Source organism: Protopterus annectens, chromosome 1.part2 (assembly GCF_019279795.1).
Source record: "Protopterus annectens isolate FY-2018-M chromosome 1.part2, PAN1.0, whole genome shotgun sequence".
NCBI classification, from domain to species: Eukaryota; Metazoa; Chordata; order Ceratodontiformes; family Protopteridae; genus Protopterus; species Protopterus annectens.
The window spans coordinates 841706164-841722808 of NC_056727.1; positions in this window are offsets into that span (position 1 = coordinate 841706164).

Sequence of the window (16645 nt, forward strand, 5' to 3'; positions counted from 1 at the left end):
TCTTACCAACATGCAGGAATGACTTATTTATTTGTTTGTTTGTTTGTTTGTTTATTGTACCTGCATTTTTTCCACTCTTTTTCTTAATTTACGATCAACCGAATCAAACTTTTTGGAACAATGTTACAATAAAACAGCAACATTTTCTGCAAAACTACAACATTAAACCTACCATTGTATAAAGCTCTAGTGACTCCACTAGATAGCACTATCACACTGCCTAACCTTGTCTCATCTAACACATCACCCACAACCTTATCCACAAACCAGGAAAAAATGGCCTAGTTTAAGTCAACTTCTTAAGTTATATTAACCTAGTAGACAAATGTTTACTGCCAATAACTAACTCTTATATCACTGCCAGGGCTTCCCTCTACTCTTCCTATGTGGATGAAATGTGGATCTAGATTCCAGTTGATACTTCATAGGTTTATAGGTTCATAGGTGTTTACTAGGCTAACAACCACAAGGCCCTTTTTAAGCCTAGCCATGCATGCCAAATCTCTGACAAGTTCTGATACCCTTGATAGGTGTAAGCAGAGGTTTGGGAGATGAACCATTCACAGGTTGCCTGTTTCCATTAGAGACATAGGTGCCAAACCAGGGATGAATTTCTGGTTTCCTGTCCAACTGTCCAGGTTGCACTTGAATTGGGATAGGGAGGAACTCTGCTTCACATGGATGGGGAGCCTGTTCCATAGATGCAGTAGCCTCTGGGATACATACCTATCTCTCCAGCAGGACCTATTTATATCACAGGCCAGTTAGGAAAATAGTTAAGGTCAAATCCTTAAAATTCAACTAAATGCCCATCTGATGGACTCATGTATATACTCCTGCTGCATAGAAAGATAATACCATCCGCACTCTAATGACTATTTCCCTTACCTACAACTTCATTACTTATTAATTATTTTTTCTTGCTGAGATGGCACTACTGCTATTAATAGCAAAAAATGTATGGGTATCACTTTCAAAGCTCTTTATAGTATTTTACTCTATTTTATTCTCTTCTGAAATGGTTACTCTTTGTTTTATTTTGTGCTTTGTAATATCTTGTATGGCTATTATATCCAAAATTATTTATGCCATGTAAATAATAATGTCATGCTTTCTTTTATATGCATTGTCTGGTGCTTTTCTTCCCAGGCCTCATCTGAAAAGGGGCTCTCATTGGATGCCCAGCGGACCAACCTGATAAACAAATGCAATAAACATGCAAATAAATTAGAAAATGTAGTACCGGTATTATTTGCAAACTACTAATTAAGAAGAGTAAACTTGCAACTGGTAAAGAGTAGTTCTCTGCATCCTGAAAAACGTTCTTCCCATCCCAGGTGCCATCTCTGACAGAAATAAACCAAAATTGTAAATAATGTGAAGCAAAGTATTCTGCGGCATTGCATAGTGAACAGTAGGCATTGTTACTTACATGCAGTTAATAAGGCAATAATTAATCTTGTTTCGGTTTCCCTAGGACATATTCTTCTTTACATTCCTGTACTCCTATGCATGATGTAATATAAAGCTTCATAGTGACTTGTTTCTATCAAGCAATTCCTCAAATTTTCTGAATTCATGGAAGTTATACTTCTCATGCCATTTTACTTATTTGTCAATGCTGAAAGAGCTCTCATCAAGGCCCCTCTGACAGGAGCTTATGTCTTACCACCCTTTAACAGCCCTCCCCCACCCTTGCTTCATTCACTAATCAATTTAAAATGTACCTAATGGATTGCTGTTAATGTAAAAACACTGCATTTTAATATAACTGCTTGATATATGCACATATTTTTTGTTAATCACTTGCAGGACAGCATTCCTTGGAGCATATTTGTCTTTAGTCATATTAAAAATTCTCATGCATATAGTAGGGTCACATTTCTGCTATACAATGCTCTTTATGTATTATTGTATTATTTTTACTTTACAGCTTTCTTTATGTTATAGTATCCTATTACTGTAATTTAGTTCTTAGTTTTTATAGTTACACCATGACAGAAATTGGGTCCACGTGATCCAGTTCACCTCCATTCTCAGTAAGTAAATAAAACATTCTACATGCATGATCTGCAAGTACTTTGTCATATGTAATAGTTATAATCTAATGAACTGAAAGTAGTTCAAATAGTTTAGGTAGTGCATATTCTCTGATGTTACAGTGTTCTCAGATGTTGCAGTTCTGAGTTAGGATGATTTAACTTAAGAAACCAGTGGAAGTCTAAAGTGCTTAGGTGTTGTATATTCTGTGATGTTACAGTCATGAGTAAGGATCCATTAACATGTGACATCAGGTTGTGAGATTACTGGTTTCATTTTCATTAGCACTGAGATTCTGTAATCTCCAAGTTGCGGTTTGTTTTATGTGAGATAAAACTTTCCACAGATTGTCCATACTTTAACGAAAGTTTATTCAGCTCACTGAAATCCTCTGGGCATATCTGTCTTTTCTATACAAAGAACTGAAAGAATTTTAGAGAAATAAAGTCTCTCTGTCAAACAAATTTAAAATATTTTTGAATCAATAATTCTATCCAACTTAGAATCAAAATTATTCAGAAAACTGTCTAGAAGCCATCATTTTATGTATTTATTACTACACAGAATCCTCCTTGCTTGGAAAAAAAAAAATTGTACAAAGTTTTTAAGATGAGAGCAGCACTCAAACATACATGAGTCTGTAGCTTAGAACTGGAGACATATGATACTTCATAAAAGCTCAGGAAAGCAAATCCTCTCCAGCTTTTCACATCAAGCTTAATATTAGACACAGTTGTAAAGTTTATTACAAGACATTCTTGTGTGATAATGTGCTCACTCACTAGCCATGATTGTTACTTAACTCCCCAATCCCACATGTTATTCCTTTGCAACATCATAATTTACTAGGTTAATGGTGGCTCTAGTTAAGAAAGTATGACAAAGCCAGAGAAAGACTCTGGGCCGGATTCACGAAGGCTTGCACGGAGTGTAAGAGTAGTGTAAGACGGCAGACAGGCAATATGTCTGCCAAGCGATTCAGTAATAGCCGGCAGGGGCGTGCATGAGAGCTTCTAAAGCTACTCTTGCACGGACAGTGTTATGGTATGCAAATTACCTCATTTGCTGCAGAAAGCTATGCAAATGAGGTAAATTTATGATCCAGGAAACACTAACCTGTCCGTGTAAGAGTTGTGTTATTTGCAGAAATGTACTCCATTGGTAATGAAGTACCGTTCTGCAAACAGCTAAACAGAGCTATGAAAGCCCCAAATAAAGGATGCATCTAGTTGAGGAAGCACACCAATGGCCAAATATAAGGCCATTGGCATTTGCAAATGATGTAAATCCTTAAAATCCAAAATTTTTCCCCCCGATCGCTGATGTTTAAGTGTAGTGCAGTGGCGCACAAATGTGCTGCGATTTAAATAAAATGACAAAAGTGAAAAATAGCCACAAATGGGGAATTCCACTAAAAAGCTTGTTCTGCCATGCAGGTGAATGGCAGGCTGAAAACAACATGGCCACTGAGTAGTGGTTGCTAAGGGGGGGAAGCTCAGTGCGAGAGATGTAACCAAGCATTAGTAGGCAATCCTATGCAAATGAGGATAAGGATAGTGAATCCCAATTTTCCCCGGTATGTGAGCCATGCCCTAGAGTGAAAGTGTAGGAGTAGGGGAGTAGAAGATAGGTGACATCATAAGGGGGTATGTCTGAAAGACTGTAAGCTGATTGGAGCACAGTGGCTTGTGTTTGCCCTGAGTTGCTCATGATTGCAAGAGACGTGTCTACAGTTGTCCTAGCTGAAAATAAGAAACCAAAGGTGTACGCCGTGGATATATCTGAAATTTCTTGCAAACATGCACACAGTGTGTGTGTGCGCGTGTGCGCCCGTGTGCGCATGTTTGCGCTTGTTTGTGCGGCGCTGCCCTTGTGGAAATAGAAAGGGAAAAAGGAAGGAAAAGAAGTAGTAGGAAGTTAACCAAGGAGAACTAGCAGAGTTGCCAGGTGAAATATATCAGAATCAGCCAATTACACAGGCAGTAGACTAGCCCAGCCCAGCCCAGCCCTTTAAACTCTGCAAACAGCAGTCTACCCTGTTTTTCCCCAAGAACTCTGCAACACTGCAGTATACAAAGAGTGAAAACTTAAAAAGCTTAAGTCAAACAAAATGTTATGGGCTGCTATTGCTATCATAAACCAACATGTGCAAGGTGCTGAGGGTGGTGATGTTGTGAATGCTGCAGAGCAACCTACAGTGAGAAGACGGAGAAGAGTGTACAGACCCAGGGTAACCTACCAGGGGCTACATGAGCTGGAGATAGTGGAGTGCTATAGAGTGGACAGAGACCTCCTGCAGCAAATTGTTGAGCTGTGCCAGCCACACCTCACACACAGAACCAACAGAGGGGAACCCATCCCAGTGGATACCAAGGTATGGGTTGGCCTACGAATACTAGCTACAGGTACCTTCCAGAGACTAACTGGTGATATGATGGGGGTTTCAGAGGCATCAGCATCCAGGGCACTGCAGTAGGTCCTGGATGCCATGTCAGCACATGTCGGTGAGCACTTATATTTCCCCAATTCCAGTGAGGCATTGGCCAGCAATAATCGTCTATTCCACCAAATAGCAGAATACCCTGAGGTAGTGGGTGCAATAGACTGCAAGCACATACACATCAAAGCACCACCCAGTGAGCGGGGTAGGGTCTACATCAACCACAAGGGCTTCCCCTCCATCAACTGCCAGGTTGTGTGCGATGCCCAGGGCATAATAATAAATGTGTGTGCTGGCTGCCCTGGAAGCTATCACGATTCCCACATCTGGCATCTGATGTAGCTGTACCAGAGATTTGCCAATAGGGACATCCATGACGGTCACCTAGTGTGGGATGCTGGATATGCACTGGAGCCGTGGCTGATGACACCCATCAGAAATGCACACACACCCGAACAAGAACACCATAATGAGGCACACGCACAAACAAGAAACATTATTGAGCGTGTGTTTGGGATGCTGAAGTCACGGTTCCGGTGTCTGGACACATCTGGTGGAGCCTTGCAGTACTCACCAACTACATGTACCCAAATTGTCATGGTATGTGCCATACTACACAATATGATCCTGTGAAAACAGCTGCAGCGGGAACAGCATGGGGCAGGGCCAAACAGCCCCCCACCATTGCCAAGGCCTGCACAGGCACAGTGTGACTCAGAGGAGGAACAACCTGAGCCTGCCCCAGTAGGCAGAAGGAGGCGTGCCTAGTATGCCCTGGCCTTGGCAAAGAGGCAACGCATAGCACATACACAGAAACAGTAGGAACCCTGGAAATGACACCTCTCTCTGACTCACACATACAATAAAAGGGATGCCTAACTTGACACTACCTGTTTTCAAACATGTATAGGGAGTGTTTGACTTTGTAAAAGGTTGAGCTTGTGAATGGAAATCTCCATAGGTGGAGGTTTCCATTCACTTCAATGTGGTGTGATCTCTGAGTTGGTATATTTAAGTAGCAGGGGGTCTGGGGGGTGCAGGGAGTCTTGCCCCCCCCCACTTACAATGGTTTATTTTGTTGTCCGTTGTGTTTTTTTTTTTTTTTAGGTAGTCAGAGTTATGTAACTTTGAGCATAATATTTTGACCATTAGGTGTTTGAAATTACGTAACTTTGACTATGTAATATAGAACCACTCTAACTGTACCCCCTCTACCTTGCATCTCTCCCTCATGATATACCTGAAACTGGCTTTCTTCCACATATCACACATGACCGAATCATAAAAGTGCTATCAAAACATAAAAATACTGCATCAGTGGGTCTGGACAATATCCTAGGATGCATCTTAAATAAACTGAAGCATGATTTATCCACAACAGAGACCAGGCTGAAGACCTGGAAGTTGACTGGAAAGAAAGTACAACAGTTCAAGGAATTAATCAGGGCTCTAGCACCCCAAGAAGAGAAGGAAATAGGTGGAGATGAAGAAGAATGGCAGCGCCTAAAAACAGCATGTGTTAGGACTACAGAAAAGTTTGTGGCTAAGCCTGGTATGGAAATAAGGTACATAAGTAAAGCTGATGGTGGGATACAGAAGTCCAGGAAGTCATCAAAAGAAAAAAGGAGTGCAGGAAGAAGAAGGAGATAGAAAAGACTGACCAGGCTAGGAAGGACTACTTGTTGGCTAACAAAAAAGCTAAAAAAAAAGTTACAATAGCAAAGAATAAGGCATTGGAGGCACTGTATCAACTTCTGGAAAGTGACTCAGTAAGGGGCACGAAGAACCTATATCAGGGTGCGAAGCAAAGACAAAAGACAAAAAAGATAGTCTGACACCCTTCATAAGGGATGCCAGCAACAACCTACTCACCATTCTGCAGGACATCGAAGATGGAAGGAGTATTTCCAGCAACTTTTGAATAAAGAAAACCCCACAGAAGCTGTACTGCCCCAGAAACAGCCAACGATGACAGAAGAAGAAGAGCCCACCCTAGAAGAAGTAAGAACACCACTAAGGAAAATGAAGCCATGGAAAGCAGCAGGCTCAGATTAGGTCACAGCAGATATGATAAAGATGCTGGGTAAGACAGGGGAGAAATGGCTCCTGAGGGTACTAATAGCAGTGTGGAGAGAAAGGCGTATCCCAAATGACTGGAGAATAAGCATACTCATGCCAGTGTACAAGAACAAAGGGGACATCCACAACTGCGAGCAGTACAGAGGCATCAAACTCCTATCATATTGCATGAAAGTTCTGGAGAGGGTGATTGATACAAATTGATATGCAGTGTAGTAGAATGTAAAATGGGATATGAGCAGTTCGGATTCAGATCAGGATGCAGCACAACTGACCCGATCTTTGCGATGAGACAGATACTTGAGAAGAAGCTAGAGATTAGGACACAGTCCAGCTGGGCATTCCTAGACTTGGAGAAAGCATATGGCAAGGTCCCAAGAAAGCTGATCTGGGCAGTACTGCAGTGGTAGAATTAGTGCAGGCTATGTACAAGGACCCAATGACGCAAGTAAGAACAGAGGGCTTTCCAGTGGGAGTGGGTGTACACCAGGGTTCAGCTCTGAGCCCACTGCTGTTCATACCGGTGATAGAATACATTAACAAATAGGTCGGAGGGGGCAGATCAACAAAGCTGCTGTATGCACACGATGTGGCATTGCAGGCAGACACTGAGCTAGAACTTCAGCAAATGATAAGAGAATGGAGTGCAAAACTGAAAGCACATGGTATGAAACTAAAGATGGTGGTAATGGCAGCAAATTGGGAAAATCAGAAGAAGCTGAGAATAGAGAAAGAAGGAAAGATAGTGGAACAGGTAAACAGCTTCAAGTATCTGGGAAGGGTGGTTGAGGAGAAGGGAAGTCTGAATGAAGAGGTCAAAGCTAGAATCAGAGAGTTGCAGCCAACTGGCATAGAGTGTCAGGTGTAGTATATGACAGAAGAATGCCAAAGAAACTGAAAAGTAAGGTGTACAAGACAATGGTATGACCAGTACCACTGTATGGTACAGAAGCCTGGGCAGTAAAGGCAGAGCAGTTGAAGAAGCTAGTTGTGATGGAAATAAGTGCCTGAGAAGAGTGGCAGGATACACACTGTGGGAAAGATGAAGAAATGAGGACATAAGAGCAGAAACCAAAGTTACTCCAATTGCAGAAAAGATCAAAGAGAACAGATTGTGGTGGTCTGGACAATGTGCAGAAAAGCAGAAGACAATCTGGTGAGGAAGATTTGGAGCAGACAGGAAGAAGGTAAGATGAAGCAAGGATGGCCAGCAAAGACGTGGATGGATTGTGTGGAAAAGGAACTGTGATGGCCAGGCATGAGTGTTGAAGAAGGCAGGAGTGTGGCACTGAATTGAGTGAGTTGTTGACAGTTAACATGATACCCCTACCCCATGTAGAAAACATATATGGGTAAAAAGGGGGTGATAATGATGATGACAGTGATGATGATGATGACGGTGATGATGATACTTTAGCCACACCCCTAACAACACTGTTCAGTCTCAGTCACCATACAGTTTTTATACCAAGTGAATTAAGAACAGCCACACTCGTTCCCCTAAATAAAGGAGAACCTTCCACAGACCCAGACAATAACAGACCCATAAGTCTGATTAATCTCATATGCAAACCCATGGAACAACTTATCATGGAACTAATCAATCAGAATACATGGAACCTCTCTGAACACTGTACACATCTCAATTTGGATTCCTCAAAGGCAGGCCATGCTTACTTAACCTGGTGGATTTTTTGAAAAAGTCTCCAAAACAAAGGATGAAGGCAAAAGGGTACACACCTCATACTTCAACCTGGCCAAAGATTTTGACACAGTTCCCCATCCAGACATGGCAGAAGAGCTAAATAAACTAGGAATAAACCCATATGTCAGCTGCTGGATTGCCAATTGGCAAGATAGGATACATATAATCAAAATAGGGGAAGTTACCTTCTGCAAATAACAATCACTAGTGGAGTCCTACAGGGTTCTGTGCAGGGACGGCTTCTACTTTACTGAAGTAAAAGCCAATATCAAAGGGCTTTGGCTGACTAAGTTTGCAGATGACTGCAAGCTAGGAGCAGTCATTAAATCCCCATGTAACTTAGCCATCTTGCAGGAAGGTTTATTCCAAATAAATAATTAGTGCCAAAATCATGTACTGAAACTAAATGTTGAAAAAATCATTACTGTATCCTTTGGGAAATCATCTATGCTAGGAAAATACTACATTGACAAAACATCCATAAGAGTTGACACAGTTGTTCGTAAGTTAACAGAAGATTTCTAGACTAATGGCCTAAGGGACCTTACAAGCCTAGCCAATATAATCTATTTTACCCAATATCTGGCCCCTAGGGGCAAGAGGATGGCATGGATTTGTGCCTGTGTATCGAGTGTCTTACATATTGCCCCTCAACATAATGGACATAGACAGTACCCCAGGTGTGAATTTGTGATTTCCGCATCCATTCATCCCAACTGTGTTTGAAGAGAGCCAAGGAGGTGTTCTGTTTAATGTGAATAGGAAGCCTGTTCCAAAGAAGGGGCAATCTCTGAAACACATATCTGTGTCTCCAGCATGATTTGTTTGAGTCACTGACTAATTTTAGAGCCATAGATCAGGGGAACCTCATGCTATTTGACTTGTGGATGTGTAGCAGCTCCATCAGGACTGGATTTGTGAGTGCCTTGTAGGTGAGGCATTGGCATTCCTTAATAGTCAGTAAGAGACAGACTAAAGGGATAGGGCTTTTATTCTATCTGTATAGTTTATGTTGTTTACACCCAGCATTTTCTTTGGTTTGGGAAGTTATGTGAACAGTGACAAGTTTTGACCAACATTAGTCCATTGTTGTAAGCAAGTCATTCTGTATTGCACAGTTTATAAACAATGGGATTGTGATGTATAGATCTAGGGATGTCATTATCCCCCTTTACTCAGCCCTCATTAGGCCAGTCATTGAATATAATACTTCCTTTGTCATGTATCTCTCCTGACACATGCAACAACTGGAACATCCACAGAGATGTCTTACTAAAAGGATACAAAGGCTAAACAACATATCCTACATAGACTGACTCAAAGTCCTGTCACTATGCCAGTATCCTACAGACTGCTAAGTGGTGACCTGAGTCTGGCATATAAGACATCATCCTCCAATCCAAATTCTGATGGATTTACTACACATCAGCAAGTCAAATGGCATCAGAAATACTCAGTGTAGGTATCTAAACCTCTTCTGCAAAATCAACAGACTGATTTTGAGAGATAGGTATTTCTCACAAAGGATACCTCTGCTATGGAACAGACTCCCCATCTACATAAAACGATGTTCACCCCATCCATATTCAAGTACAACTTTGATCTATGTATGGATAACTGAAGATTTTCCCCAAGACTGCCCCCTGTACTTCTAATGGACAGTGACAGCTCCTAAATGCTTTATCCCATGTGTGGGTCCCCTCAAATTACCTATGGTATGACCACAGTTATTCTCATTAGGGATAATATATAATTATTGACCATGGAATGAGTATGGCCAATCTATAACCAAATGGGATAAGTTATTTTGAGCACAAAATGGGAAACTGACTGTGCTTAAAATAGCCCACAAGGGGAAATGGCTTTGTAGTTACCTATAAACCTATGTGTAGTTGATGGATTCATTGCTGTGCTTCCTTAACTCATTCACTCCAATGGAGTTCAGGAAGTTTGCACTGTAACTTCCAATGGGCAGAGCCTAAGCCTTTTTTTTCTCAATTTTTTTTTATTTTCAATTAAAATAACATTTACATAATATTTTTAAATATAATTTTAAACAACTATATACAATATTTACAATAGCCTGACTTTCAATTATATACACTGTATGTTATTAAATATATAATTAACAGATCAGTTACCAGAGATACAATATTGATTATTGCAGAGTGTCCAACAAAGATATAACTTTCTTCCAAGGATTATTTACCAATGGCCTGGGATAGATTCATAGTTCTTAGATTTTTTTATTTCCATCAATGCAGTTGTCTTCAGTAAAGTGTAGAATTCTTTCAAGGTCAGGGGTGTATTTGAATTCCACCTTCTGGTTACGCATTTCCTAGATATAGCAATTATTGTTCATAACAAATGCATATTTTTCTTATTAATGTAGAGACCTTCATTTACATTTAGTATTATCAATACTTCAGTTAAGGTAAAGTATTCATTAAATAAAGCTTGTAAAAAATGATTGATTCCATTTCAGTATGATTTAATTTTATTACATTCATAAAAAATATGAATCCAGTCTGCTTTATTTGATTTTTTACACCTCCAGCAAAAACAATTTGTAGTAGTACTGATCAAACCATTTGTAGTAGTACTGATCAAACCATTTGTAGTAGTGCTGATCAAACCATTTGTAGTAGTACTGATCAAACCATTTGTAGTAGTACTGATCAAACCATTTGTAGTAGTGCTGATCAAACCATTTGTAGTAGTACTGATCAAACCATTTGTAGTAGTGCTGATCAAACCATTTGTAGTAGTACTGATCTTTTTAATTCTATCTGGTGTTAAAAATGTTCCGTGTAAGTATTTCCAGTTAAATATTTCCCAGTACTGTGTGTTAAAGGTGTAATTAACTGATAGTAAGATGTTAGTTTTAATTTCTTCTGTTAACTGCAATGACTGACATTTTGTTAAGAACTGCCAGTATGAAGGTTTGGGAATTGTTTTATATGTTATTAACTCTTTATATAGATTTGAAATGGAATTTTCTTTTCACAACTATTATATATAAATTCATACAAAAAACTTATTAGATTTGGAATATCTTTAAATAAGGAATCATTAATTAATCTCCATAAATCTTGAGCGTACATTTGAATGCTTTATAAGGTTAACCAGTCCTGTGTTGAAATATTGTAAGCAGTTTTTATCATATGTATATCTAAAACATTTAATTTATTTACACATTGAAACTTTGTTGTTTCCCTATATATTTTGTGAGGAAAGTTCTTAGTGATGGTAAATTGGGTTAAAAGGTCAAACCAAAATTTTAGATCTATGTTTGCATTGATAAGTTTCCTAAAGAAATTGATGCAATGATTGATCAGTGTTGTTTTAGAAGGTTTTGTTATATTACATTGTATACTCATGCATAGTATGTACCAGGGTTTGTTTGAATTGTCTACTATTATTTTTTTTTAACATATTAAATTCATTTGTTAATATAGTCATTGCTAATTCTTTCCAGTTGGCAAAATAATTTGGGTTTATCCAGTCTATTGTAATTTTAAGCATAGATGCTTTAATATATGTTTATATTTCTGGGAAGTTCAATTATCCTTGTTTCCAGGGTCTAATGTGATGAGTTAGAGCTAATCTGTTACTTTTGGGATACCAGAAAATTTTATTAAACATGAGTTTATTTCTTTAAGAATGCATCTGTCAGGAATTAACTGTATTGCTAATGCTGCATATAGTATTTTTGGCAATAAGACCATTTTTATTAATTGCAATCTGTCTTCAAAAGTTAATATAATTTTGTTTCACTTTTCTATATATATTTTTATTGTTTCAATAATGTTTTTATAATTTATTAATATTGTTTGTTTATATTTTTGCATAACACTATTCCTAAATAATTTAGCATAAGTTCTTGTTTTCCTATGATGGATTTATCTATAACTTATAGTTCTTTTTTCTTATTTAAAAATAGAAATTTTGATTTTGATCTATTAAAGTGTAGACATGAAATCTTATAAAATTTCTCCATTACTTCTTCTAGCTCTTCTAATGACTCTCTGGAGTTTGATAGGGTTAATAAAATATCATCAGCAAAAAGCATTATTTTAGATATGTACTGGTCATAGACTTTTCTTCCTTGTTTTCTTGGATTATTGCTTATTATTTCTGCAAGTATTTCTATAGCCAAAGCAAATAAAATAGGAGAAAGGGAGCATCCTTGTTTAGTACCTTCCGTTATATGGATAGATTCTGAGGACAAAGGACCTAATTTAATGTAGGCTAAGTTATTAATATATATGTTTTTAGTAATAAGATGAAGGGAGGAGGAAATTCAAATACTGCTAAAGTTTTAAATAGATATTCCCAGTTGAGTGAATCAAATGCTTTTTCTATGTCTCATCCGATTACAAGTGTTTCTCTATATTCTTTATTCATATAATCTATAAGAGGAAGTATCCTTTTAATATTATCATGTGTGTGTCTGTTATATAAAAATCCAGTTTGATCATTATTAATTGTCTTTGAAAGTGGGATTTTCATTCTGTTAGCTAGGATTGACATGAATATTTTGTAATCTTTATTCAGTAATGATATAGGTCTGTATGAGGTGCAAAGGTCTGATGGTTTATTATCTTTTAGAATTGGTGTTATGCGAGAATATTTCCATGAGGGTGGTATTTTTGCTTCTGACTGGACTTCTAGCAAAGTTTTATGAAAAACGGAGATTACTGTTGAAGGGATGAGTTTGTAAATTTCCGTAAATATACCATCTATTCCTGGAGCTTTGTTAGATTTACTTTATTTTATCTTGTCAACAATTTCTTTGTAAGATATAGGTTTTTGTAGGTCTAGTTTTAAGTTTTCGGGATTTTTTTTGATTTGTATCTAAGTTTATTTGGTTGGTATCTAAATCTTCTTTTTTGAAGGCTAATGAGTTTATTTTTAATTTTTCCAAGGGTAGACAAGTTTTGTGTGTTAGAATTGTATTATATATTTCTTTTAGTTCCTCTATTTCTTTTCTGACTTCTGAACAGTTCTGATTTTTTTTTTAGATTTTGCTGTCAAGAGTCTGGTTTGCAAGTCTAATGATTCAGATTCCCACTCTCTAACTTTGTTTTTGTACCAGCTAAGGGTCTTACCAAATAAATACGCTTTTAATGAGTCCCAAACCATGACTCTACTGATTTCTGTTGTATTATTCATTTCAAGAAATTATTGTAGTTCTGACAACATCCAGAGCCTGAATTCTTAAATTTTTGTGATATATGATGGAATTCTAGTTGAGAGTATTAAAGGTTTAAACTCTATGTGGAGCTTCATTATCAGAGAGTCATGATCTGAGAAGGGGCATGGAACTATTGAGAAGTTGAGGATTTTTGTTTGTAAATCTTGAACTACAAATAATTTGTCTATTCTGGTTTGTGTCCCAAATCTATGGTCTTTATGGGAAAACAATACGGATTTATCATCGTTTACTTTAAAAGTATCTATTAAATTAAATTAATCAATTCATTTTTTAAGAATTTTGAAATAATTGCTATGCAAAAAGACTTCTTGGTGGTTTCAGAAGCTTCTAAGGTACAATTAAAGTCTCCTCCCAGTATAAGATTTCCTTTATACTTATTGGAAATAAAACTGAGGTGTTTTTTAACTGTTCCTGCACCAATTCCTGGGAACCAATATAGATTTGCCAAAGTCCATATTCTGTTATTAAATTTAATTATAACAAATGCTAGTAGACCTTCTTTGTCTTCATGTTTATAAATAACTTTTGTAGTGATTATGTTTTTCTTCCAGATAATTGATACTCCTTTTGTCTTTGTTCTATAGGAGGATTGAGCTAAGACTGTATAGTCCTTAGGGTTCCAAATAAAGCTATCATTAGTCTTAAAATGCATTTCCTGGAGAAATACTACATGTGCCTTATTTAGATTTAAATATTTTAGTAAGTTTGATATTTTATTTGCATTATTTAAGCCATTAGTATTTAATGATAAGAATGTTAAATCCATTTCAAGTTATTGTTGGAAGAAACTTTTTGAACTTTTTTTTATTTTGATTATAGTAGTTATACCATATTCTCTGATAATACTGGATGTTATTTTTATGTGTGTAAACTTGGGAGTGTAATTTAATGTTCTTTCTTTTTTAAATATAAGTAGGGTAAAATTCTGGTTAGGCTTTAAAAAAGTACTTCTATAAAACATTAATTCTAAAGTATCAAATACAATTAATATGAATTTCTCATTAAACATGGAATGAAAGTCATTCCTAATCCAATAGATAAAGATAGATCTATTGGATTATCACTCACACCTTTAACCAAGAATATCAACTGAGCTCCATATGTTAAATTATTATATGGAGAATTTTCTTAAAAGAGATATGAAACTCTATATTATTCTATTATTGTTCTATAGTATTTTATATTTCAGGATGGAATGTTATTAGTGTAAACAATTATTATATTGACTTAGAAAATATCCAGTATTTGGTTACCCTTAAGAGATCCCAAACATGTCAGATATATAATTTTGGATAAATTAAATGCAACAGAGGAGCATACACTAAATAAGACCACAACAAATAGATTATTACTAAAATAATTTGACGAAAAGGACTCTACAGGAAACGAGTGATTACCAATGAAATATGAATTTACTGTAGGTGTACTGTCTTCCTTTACTTTCCTACTCTTCAGCTCACCAACTTCAACTTACACTTATGAAAAGACATGGCTTATCAGTGGTATCCTGACTCTGAGTAGAGGCGCCCTACATTCTAGTGTGCATTGCTTTTACATATTTATAGATTTACAAAGCAGAGTCTAAGAATGAACTATGATCACCTTGACAATTCCCATCCTGCATAGGGCACCTCCTGCTTCCAGAATGGGTAATCACATCAGGTCTAAAATGAATGTGAAGGTACCTATACGGTAATCAAGACTTACCATAGGTAAGTATTAATCAAATAGTATTTAGAGCATCTTAGAGAGTTTTCGGGGCAGTTAGAATACTCTTAAGCCTCTCCTCACTTGACCATAAACAGAGATTTCCCTTCCCTTTCTTTCCCTTGTTTTAAATCAGTACTAATAAAAGAAATTCCACAAACATAGGTAAACAGAAATACCATTCAGTAGTCTGTCTTGTATGACTTGCAATCCATTGAACAAGTCAGTGAATAACATCACTTTAGTAAACATTATAAAGACAAATTAGAAATAATTTCCTAGCTCTCTAAATTTTCTGATAAAGCAAAAAGTTAACAATAAGCTATTTTAACTAAAAGTATAAAGCATTTCAATTTTTCCTTGCATGCATACATTTCTACTTATATTGTAGTGTCAATAGCTGTCTTTAAAATCTGTACAATCTTCTTCAAATCATTCCTTTTTCAATTCAGTTTTTGTTTTGTCAAAACGGCAACAATATTTCAAGGGCACAATTAATGTTTAGACTGATGTTTCAAATAAATAACCTGTCAGTTGCCAATTGAGTTGGTTTAGAATGTATGGTTAGTGCAAATATAGCATGTTGCAAAAATAATATGTATTGTTTCATGTGCTCTACAGACTGTCATATGCAAGTGACATATATAATGTAGCATATATAGAGCAGATAGCTTATGGATTTGGGTTGTTAAAGTAAATTATGCTTATTAATCAGGCAGTTTCATTTAAATTCACAAGTAATTTGGGGACATTTCAGTTGAGTTTTCAGGAATGTGTAGTCCAATGTGAGTAATTGAGTTCAGTTTTCCTCATAAACAAATGCCACAATTCATTAAACTAAGCAGAGATTAACATCTAATAATCATTATAAAGACAAAGACTAGTAATTTTCTAGCTTTTCAAACTTTCTGATATTGCAAAATGTTGACAGTAAGCTATTTTAACAGGAAGACTAAAACATTTCAGTACTTCCTTGTGAATATATATTTTTACTTTTACTGTAGTGTCAAGAACTGTCTTTAAAATCTTTGAATTACTTCACTTCTTTCAAGTCATTAATTTTACAGTTCAGATTATATTTTGTCAAAATGTTAATAGCATTTAAAGGGCACATTTAATATTACAGCGGTAGCCTTGTTGCCTCACAGCAAGAGGTTCTCCCGTTCGATTCTCGGCTGGTGTGCGGGCAGTGCCTTCTGTGTGGAATCTGCATGTCCTCCCCACGGTCGAGTGGCATTCCGAAAGACATGCATGAATGGGCATGCCTTCATTGAAGGTTGGGCGTCGAGTTGTCAACTTGGCACTGTAAAAAACTACTGCCAATCATTAGCAGACCGGAGTTCCACTGTGGCGACCCCTAACCGGAAAAAGCCGAAAGACAAACAACAACATTTAATATTTAACCTGATATTTTAAATGAATAGCTATCAGTTACCAAGTGAATTTGTACAGAGTG